The following is a 12246-nucleotide window of genomic DNA, read 5'->3' as shown; positions in this document are numbered from 1 at the left end:
GGACGCGTTTCTACTAGGTATTTCTGTATCCTGCTCATCTTGATCCCTTTGGTAAGTGTGTGTCTCCCTCAATAATGCATCCTGGTGACTAGTTATGTAGCAATGGTGAAGGCCTGGGTGTGGGGAGGGGGAAAATCCAAGAGGAAAATGGGCCAGAGAATGTTTTCCCTTCACCACCAGTTTTTCCTAATCCCATAATGAAAATTTTCAGATTTTTCCATTTGCCCTTATCCTGGAAACTTTTTGACCCTTCGCATGCCTGTCACCCTCTCCCAGGCCCTTTCCCTCTTTGCTGCCCACTTTTCAGGCTGCGTTCATTTTCCATCGCCTCCTTCCTTTCCCCATCGAGACCCTCTCTAGTCTGAATTCGCGTCCTGTTCCTGATCATGACCATGGAACTTCAGACCTCATTATTGGTATTGGTCTCTGTGTCCTATATTCTTTGAGTCCAGAGTTCTCAACCGCAGCCGCCCAGCGGAGTGACATGGGGAGCTTTAAAAATACGGACACCCCAGCAGCACCCTAGATATTCATATTAAGTTGGGATTAGATTGGGATTTTTAAAAGCTCCCCGGGAGATCTTAACGTGCAGCTAGGGTTGAGAAGCGCGATTTTTGCCTCTGGTGAAGGTGAGCTCCTTTGTAATGGAGAATGTTTTCCATTAGCAGCCCTTGAACTTGTTCAGATGCTGGTGTACCTGCAAGTTATGGTGCTCTTTGAAGACTGCTATAAAATATTGATGTATTTGATTGACTCATATAAACGAGGAACAATTTTAGGCAAAGAAACTACTGTGGTTTGGGTATAAAATATTAAAGGCACAGCCCTGAGCACATTTAACCAAAACAGGCTTTTGAACTAAACATGACTGGCTGACTCCCAGTTTCCCCCTAATATTCTTTGGCTGCTGCTTCCGTCATCTGTTGGCATTCACTAACACTCTACCAGTAACAGGTATCGAAGTATTAAACAAAAATTACGAGCCCCGAAAAAAGTGATTGAATTCCATCTTTTTTGCTTTCTTTTTCCTGCAAAGTGAAACAGGCCTACTGTTACTAGATTTTTGGTCTTGGAGTACTTCCATTCAGGTGGCAGAACACCCAACACATTAATAATTGCTGACATTTATTAAACTCTTATTACATGGCAGATGCTCTGCTTTAAATCCATTCTTTATAACTTACGTACTTTATAGATTATAAAGATATAGATTATTCTGTAAGGATAGTTTTTGTCAAAAGGGATGAAGGCTATGCGAAAAGTATTTTATTTAGAAATAACTTGTCTAAAGGAGGCCCCTTAGATCTCATTTTGAAAGCATTTTCTCTTTTATTAATAACAATGGCATGGACATGAATTTGTAAGTGGTACTAGTTATACAGGTAAGTTATTGTTTATTTACATACGATTTTTGGAGCCCTGGAAATAACTCCACACTTGGTTAGTAATCGGAGGCCTACAGATTGTGAACTAAATGTGGACCTGCAAATTTGGAGTCTGTGGTAGGCTGAATAATGGACCCCTTGAATTATCCAGGTTCTAATCTTTGGAACCTGTGAATGTTACCTCAGAGGGCATAAGAGACTGTGCAGGTGTGATTAAATGAAGGCCCTTGAGATGGGGAGATTAATCAGGATTATCCAGGTGGGCCCTAGGTGCAATTACATGTATCCTTATAAAAGGAAGCAAAAAGATTTGACACAGAAAGAAAAGGCAGTGTGACAGGGCGCCTGGGTGGCTCAGTCAGTTAAGTGTCTGTCTTCAGCTCAGGTCATGATCCCAGGGTCCTGGGATTAAGCCCCTCGTTGCCTGTCGTTGCCTGTCGGGCTCCCTGCTTGGCAGGGAGTCTGCTTCTCCCTCTCCCTCTGCTTCTTCCCCTTGCTCGTTCTCTCTCTCTCTCTCTCAAATAAATGAATAAAATCTTTAAAAAAATTTAAAAGAAAAAGCAGTGTGACAATCTCAGCAGAGAATGGGGGGAGGAGGAGGGAGGTGGGAAGGGGTTGGGGGAGGGAGGGAGGGAGATGAAAATGCTACGCTACAGTCATTGTAGTTGAAGGAAAGGGACACAAACCAAGGAATGCAGCTCTAGAAGCTGGAAAAGGCAAGCAAATATTCTCCCCCCACCCCACCCAGAGCTTCCAGGGAACATGGCCCCACTGATGCCTTGATTTCAGCCCAGTGAAACTGATTTTGGATTTCTGGCTTCCAAAACTGTAGAAGAATAAATGTGCATTGTTTTAAGCCACCAAGTTTGTGATAATTTGTTACAGCTGCCATAGGACATTAATACAGGGTTGTTCCCCACTTAGATATCGTCAGCAAAAATGAAGGTCATGATTTTAGGTATAGGCCATTACTACACTTGTAAAAAAAAATGGAGGGACACTTCAAAACCAAGGAACTATTGACTGAACCTACGGTTTTGATTTTAAATTGATGTGGTATGCAATGGGAAACTGGGCTTATTGCTAATGTAGAAACTAATTGAACGGTCTTTGAAGAAATTTGGCTCTATTTTTGGATCGTGTCCACCCAGCCTGAGATGTGCCAAACCAACCCCATCTGTGTGGTTTACATCAGGAAGTGTACTTTTTTAACAGGATGTTTTGGGAAAAAATGACTAAAATCCTTACATGGTAGTTAAATTTCAACTTGAAGTTCTTTATAAAAAATTAGAAAGCAGTACATGAGATATGGATGACCAGTTGTATCGAATTCAACAATGAGGCCATTAGACCAAGGTGGTTCTGATACCTTTGAGGCTGACGTACGCAAAGCAGAAGTGAAGCGTGTGAATACCTCAAGATTAAGAAATCAAAACCTAGAGACAACCAGTTACAACCAGCCACCTACGTGTCTCCAACTAAGTCAAACGCCTGAGCTACAGACAAATCATTTCCTTCTTTGCCCCCACCTTTACTCTGTGGAAGTCTTTGCCCTGGCTTCTGTCTGGGGAACACTCCAAACCACTTTCAACTTGGTGTCGCCTAATTTGAATCCATTTTTGCTTACATAAAACTTCTAAAATTCTTTTTTTTTTTTTTAAAGACTTTATTTGTCAGAGAAAGAGAGATTGAGAGCTAGCACAAGCAGGGGGAGTGGCAGGCAGAGGGGAGGATGCAGGCTCCTCGCTGAGGAGGGAGCCTGACATGGGACTCGATCATCATGACCTGAGCCAAAGGCAGAAGCTTGACCAACTGAGCCACCCAGGTGTCCCAAAACTCCTAAAATTCTTAATATGCCTCAGTTTATCATTGACTAGGTCTTTGCTTCTAAATGTATTTATGGATCAGATAGGCTATCGATCCCTCAGTGACTCAGAATGTTATCAGATTAACCATTGCCTGAGGAATTTGGATCTTCCCCCCCCCACTAAGGACGCTATATAAACAAGCTAAAAGAGTGCACTCACATCTCAGTAACAACAGGTTGGCATGTCCCTCATATATTTGGCTTCGCTTAAATTTTCGGGAAAATAAACTCACGTTATCTAGAAGTCAACATGGATGTTGGAGGGCCATTAGTAATTAAAACAGGGGGAGTCCAAAGGAAGAAGACAAAAATAAAACATCTCTTAATGAAACAGGTGTTCTCTTGGGAAGGGTTGTGGGGGTTGGGCTGGGGAGTGAAACGATTTTTCAAAAAGCTTGGATAATTTGAAAATGACTGACCGGGGTCAGTTTAATGACCACTATAGAAGGCTAATAAAAATAAACAACTATCCCTACAAGTACTAAGCCATAAATTCTCAACCAGTGAGTCTATGTTTTGCGAACAAAGAAAAAGATATCCGTGGATTTTTGTTTGGGAAGTTTTTTTTTTTGGTTTTCTTCAACAACAATAATATGCACCCTGGAGACTAATTCTCTGCCTTTCGTTTCCTGGTCACAGATTACTTCTAAGCTTCATCTTTGTTGTAATATCCATCTTGTAGCATAGATCTCTGTCTTTTCGCCATGAATACAGATACTAGAATAAGGACATGTAGACCTTCCATGAGCAGAAAGGATGTAAAGCAATTTGCTACGTACATACCCGATGTTTCAGTCATGCCAAGCGTCTTATGCCTTTAAAAACAAATTATTTGCCCTTTTAGGTCCACAAAAACTCACTTTCGCCAAAGTGGTCTTAGAGTAGCATCGTTACTGAATTAGATACTGCTGAATTAGTAAGTTTATACTCCCCCAGAGTATTTAGTAACTCAGCACGTCAGCAATTTCTAAATTACCGCTCTTACAAACAAAGAGCGGGGTGACTGGAGGCTGCAGTCTAACAGCTCTCTAGACCCTTGCCTATTCCAGTTCATTACTGGGTGACATTTTTTATGGGGATTCTTTATATCATGTAACTTGATATAGGAATAAAAAGGTGACAGTAGCAGAAGGTAGTAGCAAGGTCTCTGGTTGTGTGACAGGAAGCTTGGGCTCTGTTTCTCTAGCGAGGACCCCTGAGCCACAGATGTAGCCTCAGAAAATCTGAATCGGTGTCGATAACCAGGAATCCTAGTCAAATAGTACCTACCAGGCCTCTTGGGAATAAAACCGAAGATGACTTTTTGGCTGACCGTAGGTTCCTGTGCCACAGACAGCAAGACCCTCAAACAGGGGAATGGGGGTATTCATTTCTCCCACCTTAGGGAATGTAGCGAGTAGTGCTAAGAATGACCCCGGAACCCCAAAGTAGAGTAGGGTTGAGGAGCCTTGTCGCAGACATTGGTTTCCATTGCAGGACTGTTTTCCAGTAAAACCCGGGTGGCTATCACTCAGACGCCCATGGAGGGGTCGGCAAGCTTTTTCTGTAAATGGCCAGATAGTAAGTGATGAGAGCTTTGGGTACCAAGAGGTCAAATTGAGGACATCATGTAGGTGTTTATATAACAAAAGAGAACAAATTTCCACACATGTAGTGTTCAATAATAGCGATTAAGGGCAGATGTTCTCATTCAGAAAAAAATCCAGTCTCGAATTTTTTGGAGCTCAAAAAATCTCAATAAAACTTTAGCACTGCTAAGCCATCAAACTTCAGCGGCAGCCGGCAAATCAGGATATTCAGTTTTTTTTTTTTTTTTTAAGATTTTATTTATTTGAGTGAGAGGAGAGAATGAGCCAGAGAGCACAAGCAAGGGGAGCGGCAGAGGGGAGAGGGAGAAGCAGACACCCCACTGAACAAGGAGCCCGATGCAGGGCTCGATTCCAGGACCCTAAGGATCATGACCTGAGCCGAAGGCAGCCGTTTAACCGACTGAGCCACCCAGGCGTGCCTCAGTTTCTATTCTTGGATAAAACCTCCCAGAACCGTCAGTGGCTAAGTCCAAGAGAGCGTGCTAGTGGTTCAATAACACACGATGGGCTCAATTATTTTCTGTGAAACACCTGCTGTTGAATAATACGGCGAATAACCATAGACTGTAAACAGCCTCTGTTTTCACACGTTCTGTGAAGTTGTTCGTCTAGGCCTTTTTCTGTTCCACACAGATTTTCACCGTCCGTTGTAACACATCTTCGCATATTTCTACTTCAAGTTGTACTGAACGAGCGTGTTCTCAACGTTGAAAACACTCTCTCCCGTAGCTGTTCCGCACAGACCATTCATAAAGGCTAATTCTTCAGTCACTTCCAACTTAGCACTGCCTCCTCAAATAAACAACTAAGCAGCATTGATAACATCTGTCAACTCATCCGGACCCAAGCAAAAGCGCTCACAATCATTTGCTTGTTTTTAATTGACTACTGATGTTGCTCTCACGACCCTCAACTCTTCAAACAACTGTTCTCACCAAAAGGCTAATAGCTTGAAACAAATTTATTTTCTCTGGACACATTTCTTTAACGGCCGCAATCAAACAGGGTTTAATTAACCCACCATCAGTAAATGGTTTTCTTTGCTTGGCTAAGAAATGAGCCACTTGGAAACTTCCTTTGGTGACAGGCTCATTTTTATTGTTTAGTTTTGTGAAGAAATTCTGCTGTGATGAGATATTCCATTTTAAATGTTCCAATTTTTCTGACCATTCCTTTCCTGTGGGTTGGGAATATTGTGATGAGCGCTCAGTCTGGTAATGCTGACATATGTGGTATTCTTTTAACACAGATATTGTGTCAGTGCATGTTAGAATATTTTGCTATCTGCTATGGACTGTATCATGTTGCTCCCGAATTCATATGTTGACGCTCTAACCCCTAACGTGATCGTGTTTGGACATAGGGCTTTTAGGAGGCACTTAAGGTTAGATAAGGTCATAAAGGCGAGGTCCTAATTCTATAGGATTCTTTTTTTTTTAAAGATTTTATTTATTTATTTGACAGAGATAGAGACAGCCAGCGAGAGAGGGAACACAAGCAGGGGGAGTGGGAGAGGAAGAAGCAGGCTCAGAGCGGAGGAGCCTGATGTGGGGCTCGATCCCAGAACGCCGGGATCACGCCCTGAGCCGAAGGCAGGCGCTTAACGACTGCGCCACCCAGGCGCCCCTAATTCTATAGGATTCTAAGATGGCCTTATAAGGAGAGTGAGAGCTCTCTCTCCCCCCACATGTACACACAGAGGAAAGGCCTTCTACAACTCAAGTAGAGAGCTCACACCAGAGACGGGCCCTGCCCCTACCTTGATCTTGGACTTTCCAGCCTTCAGAACTGTGAGAAATTAATTTCTGTTGTTGAAGCCGCCCGGCCTATGGTGTTTTGTTACGGCAGCTCGAGCTAATACACCGTCTAATCGGATAAGTAAGTAGTCCCCACTCTGGTGTGCCTTAAAAGTACGACAATCAAAATCCACTTTACTTATCTTGTTTTGACTACTGAGTATGCACTGGTAATTAAAGAAAGAGGTGCAGTATGGAGATACACATGACACTTTAAATGCTGTAGAGTTATAAATGTGTTGCTGCGATTTATAGCACACTAAGCAGTAGTACGAAGAGATGAGAGAACCACATTTGGTCTCTGTTGCAACTACTCAGCTCTGCAGTTACAACCCAAAAGCAACCATAGATGCTGTATAAATGAATGTATTTGGGTGTATTCTAATAAAACTTTATTTATGGGCATTGAAATTTGAATCCATATGTTTTTCACATGTCAGGAAATATTTTTCTTGTTTTTATCTTTTTCCCCACTTAAAAATATTAAAAATGTAACTAGAAGAAAACATAGGGGGAAAGCTATATGACGTTGGAGTTGACAATGATTTCTTGGCTATGACACCAAAAGCTCAGGCAACAAAGGAAAAAATGGACAAATGGGACTACATCAAACTAAAAAATTTCTGTCCATCAAAGGGCACAATCAACAGCGAAAAGGCAGCCTATGAAATGGGAGAAAACATTTCTAAATCACTATATCTGATAAGGGGTTAATATCCGGAATAGGTAAAGAACTCTAACAACAAAACAACAGCAAAAACAAAATAACCTGATTTAAAAAATGGTCAAAGCTCTTGAGCAGACATTTCTTCAAAGATGATGTACAAATGGCCAACAAGCATATAGAAAGATGCATAACATCACTAACCGTTAGATAAATGCAAATCAAAGCCACAGTGAGATGTCATCTCCTACCTCTCCGGATACTATCATAAAAGAAAAACTAGAAAATGACAAAGGTTGACAAGAATGTGGAGAAACTGGAGCCCTTGTGCACGGTTGATGAGACACTTAAATGGTACAACCACTCTGGAATACAGTACGTGGTTCCTCCAAAATTTCAAAATAGAGCAACCATATGACCCAGCAATCCCTCTTTTGGCTATATCCCTGAAAGAATGGAAAGCAGAGTCTTGAAGAGACAGCTGCACAGCCATGTTCGTAGCATTATTCATAATAGCCAAGCGGTGGGAACAACCTAAACATCCATGGGTGGATGAAAGGATAATTAACATGTGGTATACACCTAAAATGGAATTTTTTTTTTACCGTATAATTATTTTGAGTGTCCAGCATTTATAATATGAGGACCAGTGCTTTCTCCCCAACTCAAGTTTATAAATTTTTGATTGGCTTGTGAAGCCAATAGGGATACTTCTCTTGTCTAATTTGGTTTCTGGGAAGACTTCCTTCAGGTGCTCAATGGTCGTGTGATCATGACGGAATTATGTTCTTCATCTTCTCCAGATCTTTTTCACATTCCTCAATCCTGGCCTTTGAGAGGGACAAAAACTCAGCACAACTTTCACATCTTTTTCTTCGGCATCCACCCGAACAGTATAATTTATCCTGTGGCACAGGAAACTTCAGGGCATTGAACTTCTTCTCAAAGTGCTCTACCGAGCCAGCCTTTGCCATGTTGGCCTTGTAGTAAGCCCAGTCAGTAGCAGGTGGATTCTCAGGGAGAGTAGTCAACGTGGAGGTGAGGGGTTCATTCTAGGATTTCAGGGAGCTAGCAATGGCCTTCTTGTTTTGGGCCTTATGATCTCCCCAAAAGCTTCCCAGTCAATAGCTTTTAGAACAAGTTTTCACCCAGCCATCTTGAGATCTTCACTGACCCTGGCGGCCCACAGTCCCTGCTAGTGGAATATAATTCAGCCTTTGAAAGGCAGGGAATCTTGTCACATGCTACAACATGGATGAACCTTGAAGACATTATGCTAATTGAAATCAGTGAGTCACAAAAAGACAGTTTATGAGTCCTTCTCTATCAGGTATGTAAAATAGTCAATTCGTACAAATAGAAAGTAGAATGGTGGTTACCAGGAGCTGAGGGAAAGGGGAAATGGAGAGTTGTTGTTAAATGGGTATGCAGTTTAGTTTTTCAAGATGAAAAAGTTCTGGAGATCGGTAGCACAACAGTGTAAATATACTTAGTACTACTGAGCCGTACACTTAAAAATGGTTAGGATGGTAAATTTTATGTCCTGTGTTTTTACCTCAAAAAAGAAAACATTTTTAGATCATGTGCCATACAAAAACAGACAGCAGGCCAGACTTGGCCCACGAGTTGTAGTTTGTCAACCCTTCCTCTTTGGCCCAGCCTCAGGAAAGTTCTCACAGGTTCCATGCCTGAGGGAGCTCTAAACTGGAAGAATCACACAGCTTTGAGAACGTAATAGAACACCTGTAACACCAGTGGGCAAAAGACCCCTTTCTTCTTTGAAGACCTGACAGTGGATACGGCAGTGGAAAGACTAGGAGAGCTGGAATGGGAGCCATGAAGAGGAGACTGGACAGTGGTAGGAGGAGGATGAGTGAGTGGTGAGGAATCTGAGAGCCTGCTTAGGGGAAGAAGAAGGTGTGTGGACGTTGACAGTCTATCGCTCACCTTACCCCCAGGATGGTGTGGTTTACTTGAGCAAGAGTTCAGCCATTCACTCACTGTGTCAACCTAGGCAAGTCAGTGCCCCTTGCCTTCCCTTTGAAAGGGGGAGGTTGGACAACATCCCTTGCACCCCTCCCAGCCTTAAAAACCATGAGACTCTATCTGACCAAGCCAGTACGGTGCCAATGTCTTTATCCCTTCATTTCAACAGCTTTAAAGACAGGAGGCTCTCTGTGTCTCCTATGGACTTGACATTTTTTTTTGTTTACTCTAGTTAAGTAGGGCTAAAAAACTAATTACAGCCTATGGAGTCCTGACTAACTCCATTTCCACAGCTGGGCCTTCTCTTGATACCTCAAGCTCCCCTTCCCCTGGGAACCCGAGAAAATTGTGCAGACAAGGAAGGGAATTGGGAGCTGTTGTTAATGCGTCTGTCAGTCCCACAGCAGCGATCTCCCCCCGTTAAAAATCTCTGATGTCTCTTCCAGTTCTTTAACGAGAATGGTTGGGGAATGGGTCTTGTTTATAGGAAGAATGTAAGTCTCGGTGTTCGCTTTGAAAAATTGCCCTTCTGTGTGACAGCCTTGTCAAAAACAATGAGAGCCACATTGCTTTAGCTTTTTAAAGACTTCCTCTCCTCCCTCCTCTGTGGCTGAGCAGGGAAAAGCAGGCGTTCAAAGGGAGTCACAGAGCTTCCTCCTGCCAGTTGTTCACCAGGCACTGTGTTCCAGAAAGGAAGAGGCTGCCTCACTCTCGGCCTCTAGGGCGTTCGGGGAGAGGGCCTTGGTGAGTCGGGTTAGTCCAGTAGCTGCCTCATTTGCTTTGCCGTTTGCAGCTGTCCCGTGATGTGTTTATTTGAAACTCCGGCTCAGAACTGGCTTGCCTTTGTCTCTGGCCCGAGGAAGCTCCAGTCAGAATGGAAAAGTTCAGCCACACTGTTCAAGTCCAGGGCACTGAAGTGGGAAATCACAAGCGACCGAGCGAGAGTCGAGACTGTGGGACGGGCTTAGGCTTTTCAAAGGAAATGCCTTTCCCCGTGGCGTGCTTTTGTTTACTGCTGGGGCCAGTTGTCCTATGAACCTCAGGTTTGCTCCGAAATGCTCCTGGGGTGATTTCATTGCTATGATGTTTTGTCCCAGGAAAAGGAAACTAAAAGCTCATCGGATTGCCTTGTGCGGTCATTGCCATGTTACACTGGGGCCTTAGTAATAAAAATAAAAATCTTAACAAGTCAGGAAATGCCAAATGTTGGCAAGGATTCAGAGAAAGGGGAACCCTCTTACACTGTTGGTGGGAATGCAAGCTGGTGCAGCCACTCTGGAAAACAGTGTGGAGGTTCTTCAAGAAGTTAAAAATAGACCTACCCTACGACCCAGCAATCGCACTACTAGCTATTTACCCAAAGAATACAAACATAGTGATTCAAAGGGGCACCTGCACCCCAATGTTTATAGCAGCAATGTCCACAATAGCCAAACTATGGACAGAGCCCAGATGTCCATCGACAGATAAATGGATAAAGAAGATGTGGTACACACAATGGAATATTACTCGGCCATCAGAAAGAATGATATCTTGCCATTTGCAATGACGTGGATGGAACTAGACGGTATTATGCTAAGCGAAATAGGTCAGTCAGAGAAAGACAATTATATGATTTCACTCATGTGGAATCTAAGAAACAAAACAGAGGATCATAGAGGAAGGGAAGGAAAAGTAAGAGGAAATCAGAGAGGGAGACAAACCAGAAGAGACTCTTAACTCTAGAAAACAAACTGAGGGCTGCTGGAGGGGAGAGGGGGATGGGGTAACTGGGTGATGGGCATTAAGGAGGGCACGTGATGGAATGGGAACTGGGTGTTCTATGCAACTGATGAATCACTAAACTCTACCTCTGCAACTAATACTACACTATATGTTAATTAATTGAATTTAAATAAAATTAAAAAATAAATTAGGAATGATATTAACACCGCCCTGCAGACCTAAGGCGTGATTGGTTATACACTACTTGCACCTGCGCATTTCTGTTTCGCCCAACAAGCCCTGTGAGGTAGACAGAGTGAGTTTTCTCCCCACTTTACCAGGAAGGAAAATGAGTCTGAAAGAAGTTAAATAACTTGCCCAGGGTAGCGGTTCAGCCAAGACTTAAGAGATGTCGCAGAATGAGGCACTGCCCACTTTTTTTCCCAGAAAGACAGGTTGCCTACCACGGGGCTTAAGGCTCAGCCTGGAGGCAAGAGCAGTCATTCAAAGCGTGAGATACTTCCGTGCTGGTTGTTAAAGTGCTGCTGCCTTGAGGCCTTCCAGGCGTTGTCCAGATGGCACCAGCACGGGGGAAGTGGCTGGGGTCGGGCTGCCCCGGTGCCAGCCAGCTCCCTCATGCAGGCTCCCACCCATATGCACCCAGGTGACTGGAGGTGGCTCACATCAGCTAGAGGGGACCCGGCACCCCCAGCAGGAGCGCTGGCTCCCTAGAGTACAAATAGGCGGTTCTCCATTGTCTGCCCGCATCCCCCCTGCGTGTCTCCATTTAGCCCCTGATGAGAAAGTCAGCCTCTCTAATGCAGCACGCCACTTCTGAAATATTTATTTATTTATTTTTATTCGATAGCGTGCAAGCAGGAAGAGAGAGGGAGAGAAGCAGACTCTGCGCTGAGCTTAGAGTCGGACTCGATCCCAGCACCCTGAGAACAGGACCTGAGCCATAAATCAAGAGTCAGACGCTTAACAGACTGAGCCACCCAGGTGCCCCCTAAAATATTTTTGCTATCATTCAGATTTATAATCAAGATGGGCCAACAGCAAAACTTTGAAGTTGATCCCTATCACCTGTCTTTTTCCCTGCAGTGGGTGCCCTGCTCCCTGAATAGGTGTCTGGGTCCTCCTGTTTCCCCGCCCCTCCCATGCAGTCAGCTTCAATTCGCTACACTTCAGGGTCATCTGCGGGTTAGAGCTCAGGCTTTTCCTCTCTTCCTTGTATGCTACCTGCCTATCTAAG

At 43.7% G+C, this 12246-nt stretch overlaps 1 pseudogene; it reads right to left on the bottom strand.

Moving 5' to 3' along the window:
• Positions 1-7972: 7972 nt before the first annotated feature.
• On the bottom strand, positions 7973-8457 carry LOC103679729 (annotated as a pseudogene).
• Between the last annotated feature and the right edge of the window lie 3789 nt (positions 8458-12246).

The sequence above is a fragment of the Ursus maritimus genome (genome assembly GCF_017311325.1).
Source record: "Ursus maritimus isolate PB19 chromosome X unlocalized genomic scaffold, ASM1731132v1 scaffold_X1, whole genome shotgun sequence".
Classification (NCBI taxonomy): domain Eukaryota; kingdom Metazoa; phylum Chordata; class Mammalia; order Carnivora; family Ursidae; genus Ursus; species Ursus maritimus.
Note: the sequence above shows the minus strand (reverse complement) of the source record. Positions and strands in the feature narration are given on the sequence as shown.